Genomic DNA, 25,272 nt, shown 5'->3' with positions numbered 1-25,272 from the left:
TTCATGGGTTGATTTTTCTGCAGACCTCTCTTTGTTCACTGCCTCCAATATAACCTATAATTTAGTCATTCTGTTTTGCATCCGAAAGCAATCTGCCCTGCTCTTAAGACGACTCCCTTTTGATTCCAGGTCCTCTTAAATCTACTGAGAATACCAATGAGAGAACTTTAAGTCTTCTCTATGGTTATTAAATCTATTTGGTACTAGAGGAAAAAAAAAAAAACCAGGCAGATCAATGAAACAATATAACATACAGAATTAGACCCAAGACCCAAATTTATCTGAGAACATAGAATGTGAGCAGAATTTCTAAATAATAGGGGAAAAAATAGATTAACTGCAACAAAAAAAAAGTCACTAGAGAATTAGCTGACTCCGGAAAGAGGGAGATAGGGAAGCTAAAGCCCTATCTTACTCCATCCACCAAAAGAAATCACAGATGAGTAAAAAGTTTAAGCATTAAGCAATAAAATGCAGCTGTCTCCTCCAGCTGCCCAAGATGCTAAAAGGAAAGAAGGCCGAGGGGAAGAAGGTGACCCCGGCCCCTGCCGTCATTAAGATAGAAAAACAAGAAGGTGGCGAACCCTGTTTAAGAAAAGGCCTGAGAACTTCAGCATTGGACAGGACACCCAGCCCCAAAGGGACCCTACCCACTTGGTAAGATGGCCCCACTGCAACCAGATGCAGCAGCAAAGGGCTGTACTCTGTAAGCGGCCAAAAGTGCCTCCTGCAGCTAATGAGTTCACCCAGGCCTTGGCCGGCCAGCTACCCAGCTGCTTCTGCCCCGAGGAGAGACCAGAGACTAAGCAGCAGAAGCTGTTGGCGTGGGTAGAGAGAAAAGCTGCTGGCAAAGGGGATGTCCCCACTAAGAGACCAGCCATCTTTGGAGCAAGGGTCAATGCTGTCACCACCTTAGTGGAGAACAAGGGGGCTCAGCTGGTGGTGGTTGCTCGTGATGTGGATCCCACCCAGCTGCTGTCTTCCTGCCTGCTGTGTGTGACAAGATGAGAGCCCCCTACTGCACCGTCCAGGGGAAGGCCAGACTGGGACATCGGGCTCACAGGAAGGCATGCACCACTGTTGCCTTCACACAGATTAACTTGGAAGACAAGGGCGCTCTGGAAAAGCTGGTGAAAGCTCTCAGAACCAACTACAAGGACAGATGGGATGAGATCTGATGTCACAGGAGAGGCAACATCCTGGGTCCAGAATCTGTGGCTCACATTGCCAAGTTGGAAAAGGCAAAGGCTAAAGAACTGGACACTAGCTGGGATAGATGTACACTGGTGTGTTTTCTGTACATAATAATAAAAACCACCCTTCATCCAGAAAAATAAAGTGCTGATGCTGGGCCTGGTAGCACACACCTATAATCCCAGTGATTCAGGAGGCTGAGGCAGGAGGATTCTGAGTTAGAGGCCGGCCTCAGCGACTTAGTGATACCCTTAACCTTTTAGTGAGAGCTTGTCTCAAAATTGAAAAAAAAAAGAAAAGAAAAGGCCTGGGGATGTAGCTCAGTGGTAAAGTGCCCCTGAGTTTTAATCTTAGTACCTATAAATAAATAAAATGCTGAAAGAAATGTAGAATAAACTTCAAGTGGGAAAAACCTTTATATTCAAAACTCAAAATACAGAAGATATAATTTTTTTAAAAAGATGCTAACTCATACTAATTAAAACAAATTTTAAAAAGAACAATATTAAAAGATATTCAATATGAACTAAAAAAAAAAAAGATGCTAACTCATGGGTCTGGGGTTGTGGCTCAGTGGCAGAGCACTTGCCTAGCATGTGTAAGGCACTGGGTTTGATTCTCAGCACCACATGTAAATAAATAAAATAAAGGTCCACTGACAACTAAAAATAATTTTTTTTTAAATGATACTGGGCTGGGGGTATAGCTCAGTTGGCAGAGTGCTTGCCTTGCATGCTCAAGGCCTTGAGTTCAATCCCCAACACCATTAAAAAAAAAAAAAAGATGTTAACTTGTAAAAATATTAACTTTTTTCTGGAAAACAAAATTTAACCTTATACAAAGGCAAACATCAAATTGGGGAAAATATTTACAATACATGAAACAAATGGCTAATGTCTTTAATATATAAAGGGCTTTAATAAAACAATAAGAAAAAGGTCCTATAGTCATTTTGAAGAGAAAAAGGGGGCGGGATGGCCCAAGGGACATAATTCACAGAAAAATAAATTCAAAATAATAATAAACCTATGAAAAGACCTCATGATCGTGACCCTCATGACCTTTTTACTTACCAGATTGATTCAAATCAAGTAGTCTGATGATCCCAAATATACAAACTCACACAGACCCAGTCATTTTCTACCTGTTGGGTGATCTTATCAAGGCCATCACAATAAATCCAACGTATAGGCTCATGTTGCTCCTCATGTTTCTAATCTGACTTCTCCCCATCTTTTTTCTACATCTCAGGAAAGGAGCACTAGGAAAATGGTCCCATAGTCTACCATATTGTCAAACTGAAATTCCAGGTAAGTGATTCTAGGACACCACCCCTACTTTGTCTGCCTTGGGAACATCTACATCTCTCTTCACAAACCTTCAAACCATGACCCCAAATCCCTGACTACCCCAGCCAGCTGCAAAAACCAAGCTCAAGTTATGCATGCACGCTTTAGGGCAAACACAGCCCTTAACAAAGGGCCGGAAATTTAGAGTTAGGTCTCAAACAGAGTATTGTTCCTCACATAAGGAAGAGTCAGAGGAAGACGTTTATGGGGTTGGAATGTGGATTCAATTGGAGACTTCCTCCAAGGGTTCCTGCCAACATCTGTGGCCTTGGAGAGAGGGATTCGCACATCCAGCTGATTGCAAATCTTCTGTCTCCCCAGTTATTATCTAGACCCTTTGGAGTCCTCCTGTGCTCTAAAATGCCCTGTAAGAATCATTTACTAGCATCACTTCCCACAATGCCTTGGGAATGCAGACCGACAGTCACCAGGTCTTTTAGAAGGGAAAGGGAAAGGAGAAAAGGGGGTGCTTCCCACATCAGCAGCATTGACGCCTCCGAGCTTATCACACAGTGAAAGGAGAGAGGAAGAAATAAATAAAATGCTGAAGGAAATGTAGTATAAACTTCAAGTGGGAAAACCTTTATATTCAAAACTCAAAATACAGAAGATATAATTTTTTTAAAAAAGATGCTAACTCGTGGGCTGGGATTGTGGCTCAGTGGCAGAGCACTTGCCTAACATGGGGAGGCACTGGGTTTGATTCTCAGCCCCACATGTAAATAAATAAAATAAAGGTCCATAATAAAATAAAAAGGGCCGGTATAGCTCAGTGGCAGAGTGCTTTCCTAGCGGGCACAAGGCTCTGGGTTCAAGCCCCAATAGCACCAATGGGGAGAAAAAAAGAATCAATACTTCTTTTTAGAAAAATCACTTTAGAAAATAAAATACATATATTCTACTAATTACAAAGCACATCTGCAAAAACTTTAGATGTGACTATTGCTGGACTTGCCTACTTGACAGTGAGCCTCTTAGACACGTTGGGTTTCTTTTGGGACCACCGACCAGTCAGTTTTCCCTTCTAGCACTAGCTTCCTGCTTTGGCAGAATATTCTGGATTCTCCTCAGCTCCATTAACCACCGGGGTGAGGCCATCCAGCTGGTTGATGGGATCTGGCTCACCCCATGTGGAGACCCATCATGATTGCCTGCCTGTTTCTAAGACAACTCAAGGGCATGACCTCCCCAAAGACCCCTGAGAATGTCCTTACAAAGGAAAGATTCCTTGGTCATTAACGTGACACATTTAACGTGGAACCTGCTTCCCAGGCCCTGTAGGTGTTCTCATGTCCCTTCTTCAGACTCCAGCAAGCTCACATGTTCCCTAGACCCTGATTCAAACTTACCTCCCACTCTGAACTGTCACCATTGTCCCCAATGTCCTCATTGTGTGGGGACAGGTGCTCAGCCCTTTTACTGCTCCTTCTTACAGCTCCATTCAGAAATCCTGTCTGGTGTTTCCCCTCCTGGGCCTGACCCTTCCTTCCTCTGGGCCCACAGCTCCCAGCCTGTGCCTCTCTCCTGCCAAGACTCAAGAAAAGGGATGGAGTCAGTAGCAGCCCAGGGAAGGGAACCTGCGGCTTTGCTCAGCGATCCCTAGGAGCAGGAGGAGGACCCATCTTCAGAGAAACTTGTAAGGGAGAGAGGGAAGCCGGGCAGGATTGGCAATGAGGAGGGGATGCATGGGTCTGCAGGAGGCCAGACTCAGCCTGCTCCCAAGGGAGCTCTGGGGTGCAAAGAGCGTGCGGTTGTCGAGCTAGAAGCAGGGGGGACAGACCTTATGTGCCAGTCAGACACTGATGAGTGACACTCATGGATGGGGGGTGACTCTCCAGCATTTCCCTGCAAGAGACTAGCAAGAGCTAGTCTCAGGATAAAGGGGACAGTGAAGGCCTGCAGGAGCTGGTGCTCACAACACTCTGTAGATAAAGGGAACCTGGGTGGGTACCTCAGCATCCAGCGCACCCTGAGTTTGGTACAGAAGCGCAGCCTGGCTCTGCCAAGCTGGGAAGAAGCAGCTGCCAGGGCCAGCTCTGTGCCAGTCAAGGCCCTGTCACCGGCACTCTAAGGAGCCTCCCCTCTTTCTTGTCACAGACCTCATTCACAGGTGTTTCCAGCCTCCCAGAAAAATAAATGAGGGGCTGTCCAAGGCTCGGAAATTCACAGGCTCAGCTTCCTCTGAGGAGAGCAAATGCCAAATCCTCGAGAAGCCCTAGAAGGTAGGAACAGCATCCAGAGCGCTCTCCAAAGACAAAATCTGTTCTTAGCCCTTGGTTTCTCCAAATGCCAGTGCCCTCACTCCCTGCAGTCAGGGAGCCCAGAGGCTAGCTCCCTGTGGTTTCTGTCCCAGCTGTTAGAGTAAGCACCTCTCCTCTTATATGTTGTCTGGAAAGTCCCAGGAAAAATAAAGCGGGGGGGTGGGTGGCAAATGCAGAACAGAAAGGCACAACCCCTGGAAAGTCCAGAATGAGATGGATGAAGAATCCCCTTTGATAGCTGTTTTTGTTTCCCAAACTGTCCTCCTGGTTGTATGGCAGGAGCCAGACCCCACCCCACCTGCACCTCAGCTCCCAGTGGGGCCTGGGGAGGGCATTAGGGCAGAAGTCAATTTACAGGCTCGACTCTAAGAAAAAACACCTGCAAGGAGGGAGAGACAGACTCCAGGAGGAGAGGGCTTCCCGTGGGCGGTTCCCAGGGTGGCAGACCCTCCAGCTACCACCTGATCAGTGAGAGAATATCCTTTGAAGAAAGGAAGGAATGGAAATTCCTAAAAGCAACCTGAATTGGGTATTTAGCACCTCCTTCCTGTTATTAAGAATTCCAAGGAGACATTGCACAGTATCCCAAAGGCGGCGTCTGGACGCACAGAGCTGGTGCAAAAGGCCTTCTTGCAAACCAGGGCACCATGTCACAGAAGCCAGGAAGTCAGCCCTGGGCTCTAGGCCTGATGTACAGGAAATGCTCACTGGAGATCTGCAGCTTCCCCTTTTGGGGCCTGTCCCCACCTCTTCTCTGAGCCCTGCCCCTGCCTCTAAGGACAATCTGGATCTCCTGGGTTGCACAACAGAGTTATCTGACACAGTGCTTCATACTATGGTGTTAAAAATTATTTGGTTTGGTCTCCCAGGATATCTGCTTTGTACCCAAGCAGCGACAGAGGAGATAACATGGGGCCCTCTGTACTGTCCTGATAGCAGGGCAGGAAGAAGTGCCAATGGCAAACAGGAAACCCCGGCCCCATTGCGCTACATGAGGAAGGAGACTTGAGTTGTGGGCTGGGTTCCTGCCAAGATCTGGAGATGACAAGAGATTCTACACAGAGGTTCACCGACTTGAGCCTGCCAGGGGCCTGGGCAAAATTCGGGTTGACACTGAAGGAAACGAGGTGCCCCTTTTCCACCTGCATGCCTCAGTCAACAGAAGGCCCACTTCCTGGCCAGGCTGCATCCTCCCTGGAATCTGCTCATCCCCAGACCCTTCCCCAAACAAACTCCAACACCTCCTTCCCCATCCCCTCTCCAGATCTCCAGGGACCCACTGACAGTCCACCATGTGGCTTTCCCAGCCACCCTGCTCAGGAAGGGATCCAGCACCAAACACTTGCCTGGAGGGACACTGAAGTCAAGTGTCCTGGGAGAATGTACTCCACTTTCAAAGATTTACTTTTGACTTCCTCCCCCAACCCCCAAATTTTAAGCATTACGGAAGTTACTTTGCCCTGCTCAGGAGGAACAGAATGAAGGAAGCCTGGGGGAAAGGACTCAGTCTAAAAGCTCTAGCAGAAGATCAGTTGTAGGGGGTCCTCAATATCGGTTTCCCCACAAATGGGAAACAGAACAACTAGGGAACCTTTTGGGCTATGATAAGACAACAAATGCAAATAAGTAGACAACTACCATGCAGAACTTACTCCAGGCTCTCTATTTATCTACTTCAATTCATTTAATCCCCACAACAACCCCATGAAGAGTTCAGGGTGTAGCTTGGTGGTAGAGGACTTATCTAACACGCATGAGTCTCTGGGTTCGATCCCCAACACCACCAAACAATAAAAGAAATTTTATTATCCCCATTTTGCAGGTAAAGCAATCAAGGCACAAAGAAGCTACATAACTTACCCAAAGATACAGCTGGCAAGGAGCAGAGCTGAGGTCCAAACTCAAGATGGCACCGTGGCAAAGCAGAACCCCTACATACTACAGCTCCCCTTGGAGTGAAGGGAAGGAAATTTCACCAAATCAACTGAGCCAGCTGTAGTCTGGAGGGTCTGCCTCAGTGGGGATCAGAACCTGGAGGCCTTGCTAAAACCCAGATGCCTGCCACCCTCAACCTGCAGTTTCTAAATCAGTAACTCAGTGACTCTGGGTGGAGTCGGGAGATGATGCATTTCTTTCTTTCTTTCTATCTTTTTTTTGCGTTGCTGGCGATCAAATCCAGAGCCTCATGCGTGCCCAGGCAAGTGCTCTACCGCTGAGCCACATTCCCAAGATACTGTGTTTCTAACAAGCTCCTGGCTGTGCTAATGCTCCTAGGAAAGGCTTGTGCTCTATCTCAGTCCATCCAGGAACCCCACAGGGAGGGCTTTATTTTCACTGCTTTGAGGAAACAGAAGGTCCCAGAGGTTAGGCAATTTGTTCCAGGTGACACAGCTGGCCTGAAGCCTGTGCTCCTTCTCTGGTATCTGCTGAGAGCTGGATCTGAGGGACTCCCACCCAGGCACAGGGGAGGCAGCAGCAGGCTGGGAGTCCTGGGAAATAGAGGGAGGGAGGGACTGACCCTGCAGACAGGCTAGAGGAAAGGCAGACGCTGACCCTCCCTGCAGGCCTAGAGTATGCAGATCCCTGTCCAGGAGCCTGGGCACTGGCATTCACAGAGCCACGACCCTAGTCACATAGCACCCTGTCTAGAGATGAACTACTTCCCCATCACAGGCCCCACAAATCTTTTCCACCCCACCCTCACCCCTAGAAAAAGCTTCAGCTATTGGCCAATACCAAACACAGGCCCTTCCTGACACGCATCTCAGCCTGGGCCACCAGGGAGATGAGGAACTGAAACGCAGCAAGCAGCAAGGCTGGGACTCCCCAAGCAGGTAGCTCTGCAAAGTCCCTTCTCCTTCCACACCAACTGGGGCCCCTCCTGGGCTTTCTGGCTCAGACCCTCCCTCGCACACAGGCCTGAGCTCCCCAACCCACAGGGCCCGTGGAAGACCTGAGGGAGCAGGGCTGGAACCCCTGCTCCCAAGGCCTGCCTCCTGCCCCACACCAACAGGCAGGCGCTGGCCAGGTGAATGACCAGAAAGCAGCCCCAGGGACACCCAGACGATGGCCTCCCAGGCAGGAAGAGCAGCCTCCTGTTTATAGGGAAGTCCCGCCAGTTTCCACAGCTTTTAACCTTTTGGATGGATGTTTAGAAGAAAACTCAAGGGCCCTTCACCTCTCATCAGAAAACCAGGAACCAAAAAAAAGGCCTAAAGGAAGTAAAACTTTTAGACAGAAAAAGTGGTACATGTGAGTGGACGTGAATTACAGGTTTGGGTGTGTAAGCACGGTGTGCGTGGCATGTTTGGGGGTGTGTGGTGTGGGGTGTGGTGTTGGTGGGGTATGTGTACATGTGTATGTGTGTGGGGACGGGGGGTGGGTGTGCGTGTGGTATGAATGTGTGCGGGTGTGGCATGTGTCCATGCTTATGGGATGTTCATGAGTGAGGGTATGTATATGTGATGTGTGAGAAATGTCAGGAAAAGCAAAGTCCCCTCACACTGTAGTCAACACAGAAGTCTCCTGACACCAAGTGCCCAAGTGCATGGGGATTTCTCCCACTAGCAATCAATTCTGCTGTAGACACCAGCTCAGCGTCCTCTAACCCACATCAGGAAAGACTACCCTCCTGGAGAGAGTGTCAGATCCCATGGCTTGAGGCCTCAGTCCCCTAGACCACCTCCCACATTTCAGATGCCAGTCACTAGTCCCAGGCAGCTTTACCTGTGTTTTGAATCCACCAACTACAAATTAGGGTTCCAACAACCCCCTTCTCAGTTTTGATTAATTAGCTAATGCGGTTTATGTTCACATGTTTATTGTAAAAGCTGTTGCAGAGGATAGGAATGAAGGATGCACAGAGCGAGGTCTGGGTGAAGAGGTGCGGAGCTTCTGTGACCTCTCCAGGTGTGCCACCCTGTAGGAACCTCCACATGCTTACTTCTCTGGGAGCTCTCTGAACCCAAGCCTTTTGGGTATTTATGCATGAACAACTGGGTCGAAATGTGATTAGACAAAAAAAGGTATTATCTAATGCCAAGAGACAGGGAGGGGAAACCCAGCAAGGCCTGCATTCTTCTTGGCCTCTCCGTGTGGCATTCCCCACTCCAGGTTATGAGGCAAGATCCCTCTGGGACAAGGAGGGTCTTATGACTTACTATAGGACAAAGTAGGTCAGAGAACTTAGACTCTGACTCAGAGAAACCAGAGACTTAAACCCTACCATCTTTATCTGCAAATAAGAAACATTCTGACCTGCAATTCTCAAAACCAAGGGACATTTGATAGGACAGTTTTAATGTCTAACCTGGATAAAGGCAAATGAAGCTTCCTTCTAGCCCAATAATTAGGGACATAAATGGAGTCACATCCTACAGGGAGGCCATCCTGTAGGCAGGACATGAGTCTGTGTCCTTGAGCTCCCACACACCTGCCTGTCCGTGGGCTGGTCTCTCAGCTCTGCAGACCTGCTGGCTGATCCGGGCAGGTAAGGAAGGGCTGGCTCCAGTTCCCTGTTTCCTCTGAGCACAGGTTTCTGTGATGGCCACACGTCCTGTTTACTGGGTCGTCTCCAAGTCACAGGCCAATCTGAGACTCACCTCTGACCTCACATCCCTTTCCTGAAGGGAACCCCAGCACTTCTTCCTTTTATGGTGGGCCACAGGCTGAGACTCTGAGCTTCGTGTGCAGAGATCTTGGGGTTTCCTTTACTTGCTACCTGGAGTCAGGGCCAGAAAACCTGACGGGGTTGCCCCTTACCCCCACCCCCGGAGACAGGCAGGTCCCTTGGATGTGAGAAGCAGTAAGGAGGGAAGAGAGGGATGGCTCTGATATACTCTGGGCCCTCCCAAGGGGCAGCCATTGTGGGGGCATCTTATCTACCCTCCTCTAACCTCATTAACACACCAACAGCGTGTGGGGGGAAATTCACCCTCACACATCAGATCTGGAAGCCATCCTAGTGCCAGGAGAGATGGGTCATCTGGGGGTTTCCAGAACATTTCCAGGAGGTTGAGGGGAAGTCTTTCACAACATCATATTCAGGCCCTCCTCTGCCTGCCCTCCGGTGAAAAGCTAACAAAGCCTACAGGAAAATCAGCCTCCTAAAAAACAGAGCTTCTCCAACATGGCCCTCAAAGGCTGTTTTTCTAGAATCTTCTTTATACTTCCCTGTCTGGAATTCCAAAGACAGTTGTCCACTGGACGGACGAAAAAGCACAGCCAGGTAAAGAAACATCCTGAGAGCCCTGTAGACCCACACACTCCTCCCGACATGCTGGAGGCCTAGCAGGCCCACAGGGAGCTCACTTAAGGAACTTAAAGCCCTTGTCACAGAACAAGGCATACTGGAGAAAAGCCACTTGACCCATGTCGTGACCCCTGAATAGAGCCATGAGACCTGGCTTCCCAGTCCTGGGTCCCACAGCTGCTTGTCAACTCAGATGTAACCCGAAATGCAGACAGAGCTCACCAGCTACTACCCCACTGCCCTAAAGTCCACACACAGCGAACAATCCCCGCCCCAGATGTCCATGTGATCAAAAAGATCCTGCATGGAGATTTAGGAAAAGGGCACAATTATCTGAAACTACTGCTCATATCTCCAGAGTACTTGGGGCCTCCTGGATCCCAGCAGCTAAAGTCCTCCCTGAACCCCAGCCTACACCATGGACAAAGCTTTCAACAGCCATTCTCGTGGCTGCCATGATGGGTATGTGGCACATCCAGGTCACTCACAGGGTTTAGAACACACAGAAGATGCTTGGAATAGAAAACTTGAGACTCCCTCAATCTTTAAGAAAGGTCTCAACCAGTTCACTTCTACCTGGTTGGATCTCACTGCAGGAGCGCTGCGGCATCAAAGGAAGGAAGGACCAGCAGGGCCCTGTGGCCCTGGCTGAAATCGAACCATCTGAGGCCAAATATGACAACTCACACTCTCTCCCTCACGCCACCTACTTCAGAGTTTTTATCCATTTCTATTACACAAGTAAAATAAATTCATTTTATTTTAAAAATATAAACAAACAGGAGCTGGGGTTGTGGCTCAGTAGTAGAGTGCTTGCTTAGCATGTGTGAGGCACTGGGTTCAATTTTGAGCACCATATATAAATAAAAGAATAAATTTTTTTTAAAAAAATAGACAAACAGAAAGATTAATATCCATGAAAGAAAAAATATTGTGTGATTCTACGTATATGGAGTGCCTAGGTTAGGCTAATTCATAAAGATAATAAGTAGGACAGAGGTTACCAGAAATTGGGGAGAAGATGGAGTAAAGGTACAGAGAGCTTCTGCTTGAGATAATGGGAAAGTTCTAGAAATGGATAGTGGGGATGGTCACACAAGATTGTGAATATACCTTAATGCCATTGAATTGTATACTTAAAAGAAAAAAAGGATAAATTTTATGATATATATATATGCATATGCGTATTTCCACAATAATGATAACATGTGAAAAAAAAGATGGAAATAAAAATCTCCCCAAATTCGCCAGGCATGGTGGCGCGTGACTATAATCCCAGCGGCCTGGGAGGTTGAGGCAGGAGGATCGCAAAGCCAGCCTCAGCAATTTAGCAAGGAACTTAGCAACTCAGCGAGACCCTGTCTCTAAATTAAATAAATAAATAGATAGATAGATAGATAAATAGATAAATAAATAAATAAATAAAGGGCTGGAGATGTGGCTCAGTGGTTAAGCACCCCTGAGTTCAATCCCCAGTAAAAAAAAAAAAAAAAAATCTCCCCAGAGTCCAACACCAAAAGATAATCACTGCTAACACTCTTCTATGGATCCTTCTAGACACACATGTAAACAGATTATTTATTGTACCAAAATAAAACAAGACTAGGCGTGGTGGCACACGTCTGTAATCCCAGCACTAGGAAGCCTGAGGCAGGATGATTGGACTTTTTTTTTTTCCTGGCACTGGGGATTGAACCCAGGGTTGCTTTACCACTGAGCCATATCCCCAGTCTTTTTTATTTTTGATTTTGAAATAGTTTCCCTAAGTAGCTTACAGTCTCAGTAAATTGCTAAAGCTGACCTTGAATTTATGATCCTCCTGTCTCCACCTCCTGAGTAGTTGAGATTACAGGCATGCACCAAACCCAGGATGATCCTTTGAGTTCAGGGGTTCAAGATCAGCCTGAGCAACATAATGAGACCCTCATCTTAAAACACTACAAAACACCAAAAATAGTGAAATGTTTGGTGACCTGCTTCTTGGAAATATGTCTTATTTTCCCATATTTATACATATATAATTATATGCTTTATTTTTGAAACTACACTGGTTTCCCTACATATTGATATACCATAAACTCCACTTTTTATTGCTATTATCATCGTTGTTGTTATTATCATTATTATAAATATGCTACAAGGGCTTGGAGTTGTGGCTCAGTGGCAGAGTGCTTGCCTCACCTGTGTGAGACACTGGATTTAATCCCCAGCACCACGTAAAAGTAAATAAATTTTTAAAAAAATTATTGTGTCCACCTACAACTAAAAAAAAACAATTAAAATAATAAATAAATGTTGCAAGGCACATCCCCACACACTTGTCCAATTATACACTTCGGATAAGAATTCCTGCTGGTGGAATTGCTGAGTCAGGGATTCCCTTGAGAGGGTTTTCAACAGAGCATTAAGAGAAAAACCGTATCAGAGATGTTGAATTCTGTCTTATAAAAGTTTCTCTCTCCCCATGAACTTTTCTTGGATTTCATGAAATTATACAATGCTTCAGAAAGTTAGGGGCTGTCCTTTCCAAAGGAAACCAGCTCCTTCCTAACCCCCCTCCTCAGCCTTCTCTGGAGACATATACTTACTTCCCATGCCATAAAATAAAACTGGTATACAAAGAAGGCAGAATTACACAGAATTACATAGTTAATAACTACTGAATTACTTGTTCGACAGGAAAAAATCTAAGTTTGCCTGGTGCTGGGTCCCCAATCAATGGTGGACACCAAAAACATAAACAAATGAAATTTTTTTGAGTTGGGCTCAGTGGCCCACACTTGTAATCCCAGCAACTTGGGAGGCTGAGGTAGGAGGATTGCAAGGTGAAGACCAGCCTCAGCAACTTAGATTCTATCTCAAAATAAAAAAGAAAATGGGCTATGGACATAGCACAGTGGTAGAATGTCTCTGGATTCTATCCCCTGTATAGGAAGACAAAAAAAAAAAGAAAGAAAGAAAAGAATTTTTGTTGTTGAAATATTGTTCTTATGGACAGAAGGACAATCCAATGAGCTTTCTAAAGAGATAAAGGGCTAGAAAGGATGTGTGAATCATCTGTCGTTTTCCTTGGAGATGGAAAACTAAGGCCCAGAAAGACTCAGGATCAATATCTCAATAATCACTAAATGAACCCCAGAACTGGCTCATACAGTGGTTCAACTAGTTCAGAGCAGGGATTAATTATAGTCCAAATATCAGATATTTAGCACAACTCTTTCATTTTGTTTTTTTCCTGAAGTACTAGCATGAAACCCAGGGACCTCATGCGTGCTAGACAGGAGTTTTACAACTGAGCTACATCCCCAGCCCTTTTTATTTTATTTTGAGAGACTGTCTCCCTAAATTGCCCAAGCTGCCCCTGAACTTGTGATCCTCCTGCCTCAGCCTCCTGAATGGCTCTTCCAGGCATGTACCACCACACCCAGACAACTAGTACAATTCTTTTTTTTTTCCCCCCTGTGGTACCAGGGATTGAACTCAGAAGCACTTAATTACTGAGCCAAATCTCCAGCCCCCCAATTTTTAAAAAACTTAAAAAAAAATAGTTGTAGATGGACACAATATCTTTATTTTATTTATTTATGTGGTGCTGAGGATTGAACCCAATGCCTCACACATGCAAGGCAGGCACTCTACCACTGAGCCACAACCCCAGTCTCCCAGCCCTTTTTTTTTTTTTTTTTTTTTTTTTGTATTTTATTTGGAGACAAGGTCTCACTGAGTTGCTTAGGGCCTCGCTAAGTTGCTGAGGCTGGCTTTGATCTCCCAATCCTCCTGCCTCAGCCTCCTGAGCCATTGGGATTACCGGTGTGCACCACCATGCCCTGCTAAATCTTATTCTCCTGTTTTCTGTGTTTAAAATTGGAAATTAGATCACTGGGATGGTCATGCCATGTTGGTAGCTTGAAATCAGCCATGATGGTTTTTTTCTCTTTCTTTCTTTCTTTCTTTCTTTCTAACTAGGGATTGAAACTAGAGGCATTTAATCACTGAGCTACATCCCCAGACCTCTTTTCTTTTTTATTTTGGGACCAGATCTCACTAGGTTGGTTAGGGTCTTGATAAATTGCTGAGGCTAGCTTCCAATTTGCAATCCTCCTGCCTCAGCCTCAAATCATTGGGATTACAGGAATGCACCACCACACCCAGTTCATGGTGGGAATATTTACACCGTAGAAATTGGCAAACAGAATAAAGCAGGCTTCCTCTACCTGACCCTTTTGAGAGCCAGGTGTTAAACATTTACTGTTACAATCTAGCTATGAAAACACTGAACAGGTGACCTCAGTTTGCTATCTTCAAAGCATTATAACTTTCCATGTTGCACCATGCTATACGCTCTCAAATCCATCATAGCCCATTTCTTATTAATCAATGAACCAGCAAATATTTTCCTGAATGCTTGCTCTGTGCCCAGTCCCTGCCTAACCACATATGATAGTTCATTTGATTTTTATAATATCACTGTGATACAGTTACTATAATTTCCATCTTACAATGGAGGGAACTGAGACTTATATAAATGAGTTTTTAACTACAGACTATTGCCCATCTTAAGTTGGTTTCCCCAGAAGTAGAAACTGATACAAAGATTCAAGTGCAAGTGCAAAGTGGGTAGAGAAGTGAGCCAGGAAGGGGAAGATAGCCAATGAAGGGAACAAGTTACCACTAAGAGCAATTCAGTCCTTCTAGGAAACTTTAGAGATAGCATAGACCATGTCCCAAAGTAATCCCAGGAGGTGAGGGAGCTGGAGTGTTTATACACCTTCTCCCCTCAGCCATTGGTTGAGGCCTAGGGAACATAAGCAGGACACTGACAGTATCTATTATATTACCCCAGATCTTGCAGCTAGAAAATGTTAGAATGCAAGTCAAGTTCCAAATTCAATTTTCATTCGCACTTACAGAAATGAGCAGTTACCAAACACAACTGAGTGCCGGCTCCATGTAAAACACCACGTTGATGAAATTAACCTACTTAACCAAATTATTTTGGGTTGGTATATCCAAAGAAAACACAAGTCATCTTTTTATCAATTTTCATCAACAGAAGAGGGGGGGAAAATGTGCTTGTAAGTCATTGCCTTCTCACTGGAATTAGCCAAATGCCCTTCCAGGTCTCCTTCTTCTGTGAGAGATTTCCCTCTGATTCAGCCACAGATGCCTTGGGCAGAAGTTCCAGAGCCTCAAACTATCATCCCAAATGACTGATTACAGGCCTCAGAGTCTGCCATCCCAGGGATGATGGAAAATGACCCACTGGCGGCTCAGCCAGTTGAGTCTAAGGATGTCCTTGTTTATTACGCCTCCTGCCCCATCCACTAACCCCCACTGTCCCAAGGCCACATCCTCCATGGGAACCCACAAGCAGGCAAAATAAATTAAACCAACAATCACAGGTCTGTGGGAGTTTACCCCAACTTAAGGACTTTAAAAAAAAATTATTCTGGAAGGAAGGGAGGTGTTTAAACAGATAGTGTCTCACTGGCATAAATAAATGGACAATATTGTAAAAAGTGATAGGAGGGATGGGAGGTGGTAGGAGGAACTGCTTCTCTAGCTTTATAAACTCAGCTGAAGCAGCTCTTTGCACCCATGACTTGAAGACAGAGACTGGACATCTTGTTCCATTTCAAGCACACTGCTGAGATCTGCCCAGTTTTTCACTGGGGGGAGAAAGGAGGTTGGATCAAGCCCTGGAATTGTTCTTTGTATCCTCAGTCTACCTCCCAGCCTCTCTTTAGGGACTCCCTCCGGGTAACCTGTCCCTGCCTCCACACCCCCAACCTCCAGGCAGTGAAGACATTTCCTGCCAAGTATCCCAACAAAGCCTGAGAGCCATAATCTGGCCCAGGTTCTTTTGTACTTTGATGACAGGTCCCTTTCTGGCAAGCCTCACAGTCCAGCTCTTTGAGTCAGCAGAGGTGCCAAGACGCTCAGCTTTGGGCACCTCTCCAGCCAACTTTCTCAGCCATTCCTAAGCGGCTCACACACAGAATTGCAGACAAGAAGCCTGTCTCTGTGACACCAGGAAATAGATCAAGAAATAAAAGCTAAACCAGTAGGACATGTACCAGATGGCCCAGGGCATCTGAGAATGAGGAAGAGAGGTAAGAGATTGAAAATAATCATCTACCATACCCGACGCTGGCTGCAGTGTCATACAAACTGGGAAAAAGACCTGAACCTCCTAAGAGAAGTCACCCAGAGATGCAGAGAGATGGACTGTAGAGCCCCAGGAGCAGAGGAAGCCTCAGGAAGGTAGGAATGATGCTGGCTGGACAGACACACTCACAGGGACAGCACATGCTCTAGCTCACCTGGCCAGCTGCACAGAGTGCGCCCCTACCTTCCCTGGGAAGGAAGCTTCAGTGGGGGGACTTCAGATCCTCTGACCTCCTCTCAGCCTGGATCCTTGAAATTGCCCCTCATCATTCTAATGGGATTTCAACAGCTTAGAGAGTACTGAAGTGCTTGGGATAGGTCTAGGCTATACCCCAAGTTTTATCCTGTATCTCCCCAATACATCACTTTGTTGTCCCATTTGTTAAAAAAGGAGTGGTCCTGCCTTCCAGGCTCCCCAGCACAGGAGATCCCAAACCATACCAGTCCACACCCCCAGGTACCCAGGCAGGCTACATGCTCTGCCTCCATCTTCTCCCAGGGCAAAAACTACCCCTCTGTCCAAAACCCCACCTCTGCAAGTTCAGACACCATTGCATGCCCTCTTCCATGCCCTCCCTCTTCAGAGGGAGATTCCAGATGTCAGCCTGCCCTGTCCAAAGGAGAAAATAGAGCCCACATTCATGGCCCTAAGGCCAGGGAGGCTCTCTGATCCCAAACAGGCACCACTTAAGAGGACAAGACCTCAGTTCCCAGGATACAAGTTAAAAACAAAACAAAAACAAACAACAACAGCACAAAACTGTTCTTAAACCCAATATATGTTTGCCTTGAGAGGTTTCTTTAACCCTCAGACAACCTGCAGATAGAGTACCCAGTAAGTAAATGTGGGTTGAAAAGTAAGATGGATCAATCTCAGACCCCCATCCACAGGTTCCTGATAGAAGAACTTGGACTCCCATTTGTTTAAATAGAATTGTGGTTACCAATTCTTTCCTCCAATTGTGTCAGAATTAACTGGCAGGAATAAAACAAATCGCTATTTGTGGCTCCATTCCTTCACACATTCATTCATCACATGGAAGGTACTTACTATAACCCTGGCCGGCTGCAGACTAGGACTCTGCTCTCCGGAGGAATGCGTTCTAGGCCCCTGGGTTCCAGACACCTGAGAATAAAGTGTATGCAGCCCTAAGAAGCCTGGCTCTCAGCTTCTTAGTTATGGAGGTGCAGAGGTGCTAATGGACAGTGCAGTGGCCACACATCATCCAGAAAAACAGAACTTTTGGTCTCCCTTTCAGGCCACCTCCACTCTCCGCTGTCCCCAGGGCTCTCTGGCTTAGGGCTGAGTGCACTATGAAATGCAGAAGTTGCCTAGGCCGCCCAAAGCACCTGCTCAGAAAGGACTCAAAGCTGGGTCCCCAGTGACCTCAGGCACTAGCTACCCAGGCGGCCGGGAGACCGCAAAGAGGAAGTACACCGAGGACCACAGGCCTCTGAGCTCCCAGCAGCAGTTCGGAAGGTAGAGAGAGCCATGTGCGCGCCGAGTCCCTGCGCTGGCAACCGGGATTAGCCTTTGGGGAACTTGTCCAGCTTCCAGGAAGGAAAGGGAGGATTGGGGTCGGACACTCCCCAGGGCTGCTGGGCCTGCCCAGCTCTGCACCTGCTACCCGGCTCAACTTCACCAGGGAGTCCCAGAGACCCTGAGTCTGGATTGGGGACTTTCCTGCCACCACCCTTGGCGGAGAGAAGGATGGACCCCCACCCCCCAAGGGTTAAAGAGGAGGAACTCAAAGCCACAACTTTTGGGGGGCGGAAGGCGGGTGGGCTGGGGCTGGGCGCCTACCAGGCCCTCGGGGCAGTTCTCATGCCTGGGCTCCCCCGGTGGCTGGGGGAGAAGGAAGGAGACCGGGGCAGGAGAAGACTGAGGGGCTGACCCGGACGGGACAGGGGCCACGGAGGAAAAACTTTGAGAGAGGTGGGGCGACGCGGGAAGGGGACCGCCCGGTGCCCCGCACCTTGCGCCCAGCGTCGGGCGCCCGTGCCTAGCTCGCAGCTCCCGGTGCCAGGTGCCTTGCCTGCGTCCCGGGCCAGCTGCATCCCGCGCGCGCCGCTGGGACCGAGGAGTTGCAAAGTGGGGGCGCCACTGCCGGGGGCGGGGATGCTCCAGCCGCGCCTCTGCCAGCGACCGGCGGCCCAGCTCAGTCGGGCCGGGCGGCGGCGGAGGTGGCAGCGCTATGGGGGGTCGGCCGCCCCGCCCTCCTTGCTCCCCTCCGCCCCTCCTCGCCCTCCATCCCGTCCCTCTGCCTTTATCAGCCCTACCGGGTCTGACCGTCCTCTCTCCTCCTCTTTCTCTCGCTCTCCATCACTCCCCCACCCTCTTCGCTCGCCTTTCTTCCTTCCCTCCTCTCCCGCCCTCCCTTCCCCTCTCTCCCCTCCAGAGGGCGGAGCTTCTCCCCTCCCTTTTAGACAATGCTGTGACTGCTCGTCCCCTTCCCCGCCCGCCAAGTCGGGGCTCGGGCTGCCAGGGCTTCTTCCGGGCTGGGGGAGGTGAGAAGGGGGTAAGCGTGCGGGGGTGGGAAGATGAGCTAGCTACTCTCACCCCATCGCCGCTGCCGTCTCCAAGTGGGATGGAGACTTGGCTCCGGCTCCTCGGCTCGCCTGGCGCGGTGACAGCCACTCCCTGGGAGTAGTCACACTGCTCTACCGAGCCCACCTAGAACGACCGGATTCCCCACGCAGGAGATGTGCCGTTTTACTTGGTTTGGTTTTTATCAACATCATCCCAGCTTATTCCCCCAAAGGGTTGGAGTTGGGCAGAGGCTAAACACGCCCTGTCGACTTGGCGGGCTGGCAGACGTGACAGCAATGTGAAGGAGGACAAGTTTCTTTGTCCATCTTTCACCTCCCCCTCTTCTCCATCCCTGGACCTCCGGCCACTTCCAGTGTCCAGGAGGTCCTCAAACACCCCAGCTACGGGTTCTCTACCCTCCTTTCAGATTTCTCCCCCCACCCCACCCCGCATACATACCTCCACCCTGCAGAAAGGTCCCAGCCAAAGGGGAAGGGAGCATAACGATTAATGGTGGCCAGTTCCCCAATTTACAGCCCGATCAGCTCATCCTGCTTGGAAGCCAAACATTCCTTATTGAATTCATTGTTTGGATCTTGGAATGTGTCTCCCTTAGAAACAATGTTATAAATGGTGATCTGCTTCCCAGGCCAGCTACAAAAGTCTGTTGAACCCAAAATGCAGTCGCAGGGCCTTACTGAGAACTGTCAGCTACCCTGAACAAGGAGGCCACTGATCAGCTTTTTCTATTGAAAATAAATAAATAAATATGCTTTTTTTTTCTCCTTGAGCTAGAAAACATAAACCTTTCCCATTAATTTTCCCCCTTTGAAGCCACTATTCTGTTAAGCTTCTTTCTTTTGCAGGTAACAGGAGGAGCCTCAGAGAATGTATTCTGAGGACATGGGAGTTTCTCAGGTCAGAAACTGTTGGGAGAGCTCAGTAAGAGGAGATCCAGAGCTGGAAGGCTTCCAGTAACCCAGGATAAACCTTCTCCAAGGGGTTCTTTCTTCTTTTCTAGAATGATCTTCCCTGCTCTGCAGACACATGACCAAAAGTAGTCATGACTTCTATAACTAGGGCTTGGTGCAGGGCCGCTCTTAGAAAGCAGCCACATGCTGCTAGAATCCCTTAGTCTCTCAGGAAAGTAGCTCACAGGCTTACCTTGAATCAGGTGACCATCCTATGACCCATCCCCTGAGCCACGTGTAGGCTCCCTTGTCCCATGTCCCATCAAGAACACTGACTCTAGAATTTGTTTAAAACCAAACCCATTTCTCTCTATAATTATATTCTCCATCATGATAAATACATTGATTAATTGATTGATTGATTGATTCAAGACACTATTCATCAGTTTCCCTTAGAAGCCACAAGAGAAAAAGGAAAAGTCTCTCTTCCTTCAAGAAAAGATAGGGACAATACATCTGGGATAAAGATATTTTGAAAATATTGCCTTAATATTGCATTAAAGTCCACCCTTGAGGGCTGGGGGTGTGGCTTAGTAGAAAAACACTTACCTAGCATGTGCGATGCTCTGGCTTCCATTCCCAGTACTAGAAAAAAAAAAAACCAACCATGTTTTCTTATAGGTTTCCACCCTCAAGAACTGGACAGGAAGGCTCATGGTATAGAGAAGCAGCAGGTGAGCCTTCCAGAAGGAGTTCTTCAATAAAAATAAAGACAAGTGCTGGGGGTGTAGCTCCATGATAGAGCATTTACCTAACATGCATGAAGTGCTGGGTTTGATCTCCAAAAACGCAAAAAAAAAAAAAAAAAAACACAACAATGAAAGACACACTAGAGCCACAGATGTGATTTTAAACTTTATTTATTTATTTATTTGTAGTAGAGATTGAACTCAGGGGCACTTAACCACTGAACCACATCCCCAGCTCTATTTTGTATTTTATTTAGAGAGAGGGTCTCACTGAATTGTTTGGGCATCGCTAAATTGCTGAGGCTGACTTTGAACTCTCAATCCTGCTCCTGGGCTGCTGGGATGCCACTGCATCCAGCTTGATTTTAAACTTTCTAGTAATCACATTTAAAATGGTAAAAAAAAAAAAAAACAGGTGAAATTAATTTTAATAATATTTTTTATTTAACCCAGTTTATCCAAAGTATTGTTGTTTCAACATGTAATCTATGTACAGGAATTATTCATGAGATATTTTACATTCTATTTTCATACTTGAGCAGAAATTAAGTATATATTTATACTTCTCCACACCTCAATTCAGATTTAAATTTTCATTAAAAATATTCAAATTGTAGTTATAGTTGTAGATTCATATAACGAAGTTGTCCCAAACATACTTAAATGGTTCCCAGCAATTGAATTGAGTATCAGTGTATAAATTTTAATTTTAGATATGAATAAATAAGCTTAGAAGTCAGTTCTCAGGGGCACTGGCCATATTCCAAGTACTCAATAGCCACATGTGACAGGTGGCTTCCACAGGGACAGCACAGGCCCAGGAGCAAGAATTCACTGACACATCTACAAAAGAAGATCCAGTCAGTCATAGAGAAATAAGGAAGTCTAAGCAAATCTGTTCCTGGGACCCCACCATACCTGGATATGCCAGGCACACAGCAGGGTGGGCTGGCTGGAGATTTGTTTGCTTCGGAGGGTTAAAAATAATAATAATAATATGGGGCTGGGGATGTGGCTCAAGCGGTAGCGCGCTCACCTGGCATGTGTGGGGCACTGGGTTTGCTCCTCAGCCAGCACCACATAAAAATAAAATAAAGATGTTGTGTCCACCAAAAACTGAAAAATAAATATTAAAAATTCTCTCTCTCTTTAAAATCATCATCATCATCATCATCATCATCATCATCTTTATCCCCTCCTGGAAGGTGACCTCACTCTAGGGGAAGTAGAAAACAAGTTTGGCCCAGTAGAGCCATGAAAGAGAGTTGAAGTGGCCCCAAACTGGACCCATAGAAGGGGACTCCTGGGAAGACCGAATGGGGCTTTGAGTTACAAAGGACTGTTTTGTGCTCCTCGGGGATACTGAGAGGCTCAAGCAATCATGCTTTGGATGGCCCTGTGAGAAACACTTAAGGGACCAACATGCCACCATTCAGCTTCTCTGTTTCAAGGGCTTGGTAGGTCAACAAGAATACCCAGAAAGGGGTAGAATGATTGCCCAAATGGTCACAATGACTCCCCTCCCAGCCTTCATACTCTTTGCCATGAGACTTTGTAGTTCCTCCAGTTTCTCCACCTGGAATCTGGGTTGACACTGTGACCTGCCAATAGAATATAGCAGATACTGTATTGTGCCTTTCCAAAGCCTGGGCATCAAGCAAGAAGCCCTATAGTCTTCTACTCTCTCTATTGGAACTTTGTCTCTACCATGTTCACAAAGCTTGGGCTAGCACACTAGAAGATGGGAGACCACACAGTCCAGGGCCAAGTCAGCTGAGTTGTTCCAGCCAAAACCCTAGGTGTGAGGGAGTCCAACCAAAATCAGTAATTCCCTCTCCAGCTGCCTGGATTTGATTGTATCCCCGCAAAGTTCATTCTTTGGAAGCTTAATTCCTCCATGTGGCAGTACTGTGTGGAGGTGGTCAGGTCATGGGAGCTGAGCCCTCATGAATGGATTCAGGCCTTTCTCTGATGACTTAGTTCTTTCTCTCAAAGGACCTAATTAGTTACCTTGAGAGTGGCTCGTTATAAAACAAGTTTATCCCTTGTGTTCTGTCTCTTTGTCTCTTTTGAATGCACCTGCTTGCCCTACCATTTTTTACCATAAGTTGAAGCAGCACATGGTCCTCACCAGATGTGGCCAATCAATCTCGGACTTTGCAGCATCCAGAATCATTAGGCAAAAGAAACCTCTTTTCTCTCTCTCTCTCTCTCTCTCTCTCTCTCTCTCTCTCTCTCTCTCTCTCTCTTTACAAATTACTAATATCAGGTATTCTGTTATAGCAAACAGAAAATGGAGTAAGACACTAACCCAGAACTGACCACAGACGGCTGAGAGAGCCCATCTTGGTTCAGTCCAAATACCCAATAAAAGCACAAGTAAATAGGTTGCCATTGTAAGCTACTAGAATTTGGGGCGGCTTGTTTTATAGCAATTGCTAACTGCTAAAGAACTTAACAGGTCCTGTGGTCATGGCTGATGTGACTGGGGTATCTAGTGGACACAAGCCTGGAGGCCTGGATTTGTTCATGAGCTTATGAGGTACCTCTGGGAACTCCCCTGTCCTGCCTGCCTGTGCCCCTAAACCATCCAAAGCAGCAGAGAGGTGTTTTCAAATGGCTTAAGTGTGAATGAGATGGTGACATTTAGATTTATAGCTGTTAATATGACTCCACTTTATTTTCTCAAGCTGGAGAGACCCAGGGAAATGTGAGTTACAAAGATGTTTGTCAGTAACCTCTACAAGTTTTTCTTTCATGGGAAAGAACTATCTTAATTAAAAGAGTCCACTTTATCTACCATGAAGAAATTTCCATGGTGTCTAAAATATTTATATGGGACAGTGTCTGGATCCATCCTTGGAGATGGCAAGGGTATACTTAAAGCTTTTGTAAAGCCCCAGACAGAAACTTACCAGATTTTCCCTCCTGCAGTGAAAACACAAACAAAGGGTGATAAGAAGGAAAAAGGAAAGCAAAGAATCCAAAGCACATGATCTAGACTTACTCCTTGCCACCAAATATGTCTCTTTTCACAAAAAGTATTTGCTAGTGAGCCTCAAGGCCAAACTCTCTCTCTCAGAAGCCATCCTGCTAAACAAATTGCTTATGAATAGTCTGGTAACTGAACTGTTTCAAATTAGATGGAATACTTCATAGAGTTTTCCTAGGAATCTATTCAAGTTTCCTTTACCCCAGGGTTACATTCCACCAAAGATCCTTTTCCATTTTTGGAAGGAAATATCAGTTTCTTGGTGTGAATCCATACATACCATCATAACAAATATTGAGGGTCCAAACAGTATTAGGTAGCATCTTGTCCAGAAATATATTTGGTGGGTTCAAAGATTGGAACTTAAGAGAAATCAAGTCACCATAGCATTTGGTTGCAAGAAACAGAAGCCATTTGAACGAGCTTAAGTAAAGAAGATTCATTTTAAAGAACTAAGGTTCTCTGGCAGGGCCCACAGGAAGGAAGTGAGCCAGGTCCAAGATGGGTCATGACTGCAACCTGGAGAGTCTTCTCTCCCCTTCTTTTTCCTTGTCCCTCCCTGATTCTTGTATTACCTTCTCTTTCCTGCTCCAAGTTATGCCCAGATGGCGGCCTTCCTCGACATGCACTACAACGTCTACATTGTTGAAGCAGCTGTCATCAACTCACTTGACCTCTGGTGCCATCAGCAGTAGCCAGGAAGGAAGTGGGGACCAGGATGTGGTATGGGTCCATGTTCTCAGAAGGTGAGGGGCAGGCAGCTCATATGGCCTGTTCATCTCTCCCTTGTTGGTGCTTATACCCAGGTTTGTGGCCAGGCTTGAGGGCTCCTCTCCACCTGCCTCTGGCCTGAGCATCCCTAAGTGATCCTAGATGGGGGGGGGGGGTGTTCTCTGATTCACACCTTTTGGGGGGACATGGGGATACCAGGGATTGAATTCAGGGGCACTCAACCACTGAGCCCTTTTTTGTATTTTCTTTAGAGACAGGGTGTCACTGAGTCGCCTAGGGCCTCACTAAGTTGCTGAGGCTGGCTTTAAACTCGTGATCCTCCTGCCTCAGCCTCCCAAGCCTCTGGGACTACAGGCGTGCTGATTCATGCCTTTTCTTTCTCCACATATTTTCCCAAGTATTTTCCTTCTCCTGAGATGTTCTTACCTCCTCTCCCTGCTGACAAAGCTAAGGGTGGTCTTTCCTCAGCCATGGTAACTTTTTCAGTGCCCTCTGCTCTTCAGCCTCTCAATTTAAACATATAATCTAAGTTAAAAAAAATTATCAAACATATTACCCAATTCATCCCCTGAGTTTCTTGGTTCAACTAGAACTGTTCCCAAAGCCCTCATTTTGGAGCTGCTCCTCACGCCGACTCATCCTCCAAAACTTGGCCCAAGTGCCACCTCTCCTGGGGACAAGGCCCATTTGGGACCTGGCCCCCTCCCTGACCAGCCTTTCCTCACCCCCACCCCCCCAACCACCACTTCCTCAGCCTTCTCACCATCTCCAAATGCAGCACAGTGAGCACTTCCTCCAATCTACCAGCCAAGAACCAGGATGGCGATTAATTTACCAGTTCATCTCCTCCCCTGCCGCCCTGAGAACAGTGAGCACAGAAGAAATTAATTTAGCCGTTGTGTTAGGTACTCACATTGTGGCAGAGGAGAGTATAACATAGGTTATACAGGATATGTATAACTGCCATTCAAATCTCATCACAGTACAAGCATTAACTCATTAATCCTCATCCACCTAAGAGGTGGCATGATTATTATTCTCACTTTAGACACAAGAAACTGAAGCACAGAGTAGTTAGGTAACTTGCCCAGGATCACAGCCAGAAGGGGCCAGACAGAGCTGGGATGTGAATCCC

The 25,272-nt window shown here is 46.9% G+C and overlaps 1 protein-coding gene and 1 pseudogene across 7 annotated transcripts in view; one reads left to right on the top strand and one right to left on the bottom strand.

The window, feature by feature from the left end:
* Positions 1–18,613, bottom strand: part of Rassf2 (Ras association domain family member 2) — a 44,979-nt gene extending 26,366 nt beyond the window's left edge. Inside the window, exons 1-2 of one of the 7 annotated variants that reach the window (XM_071608780.1) lie at positions 18,504–18,613; positions 17,275–17,349 (exon numbers count right to left, since the gene is read on the bottom strand). The gene's annotated coding sequence lies outside the window, so the exon portion shown is untranslated. Of the gene's footprint in view, positions 1–3,892; positions 4,096–6,664; positions 7,426–9,236; positions 9,967–17,274; positions 17,350–18,503 lie in introns of those variants that run through there. The other 6 variants (XM_071608774.1, XM_027955017.3, XM_071608776.1 and 3 more) reach the window with 6 other exon arrangements.
* Positions 500–24,100, top strand: LOC114107585 (large ribosomal subunit protein eL8 pseudogene; annotated as a pseudogene).
* Positions 24,101–25,272: the final 1,172 nt, after the last annotated feature.

The sequence above is a fragment of the Marmota flaviventris genome, chromosome 2 (genome assembly GCF_047511675.1).
Source record: "Marmota flaviventris isolate mMarFla1 chromosome 2, mMarFla1.hap1, whole genome shotgun sequence".
Taxonomy (NCBI): Eukaryota; Metazoa; Chordata; class Mammalia; order Rodentia; family Sciuridae; genus Marmota; species Marmota flaviventris.
This window is presented reverse-complemented; position numbering and strand designations above follow the sequence as displayed.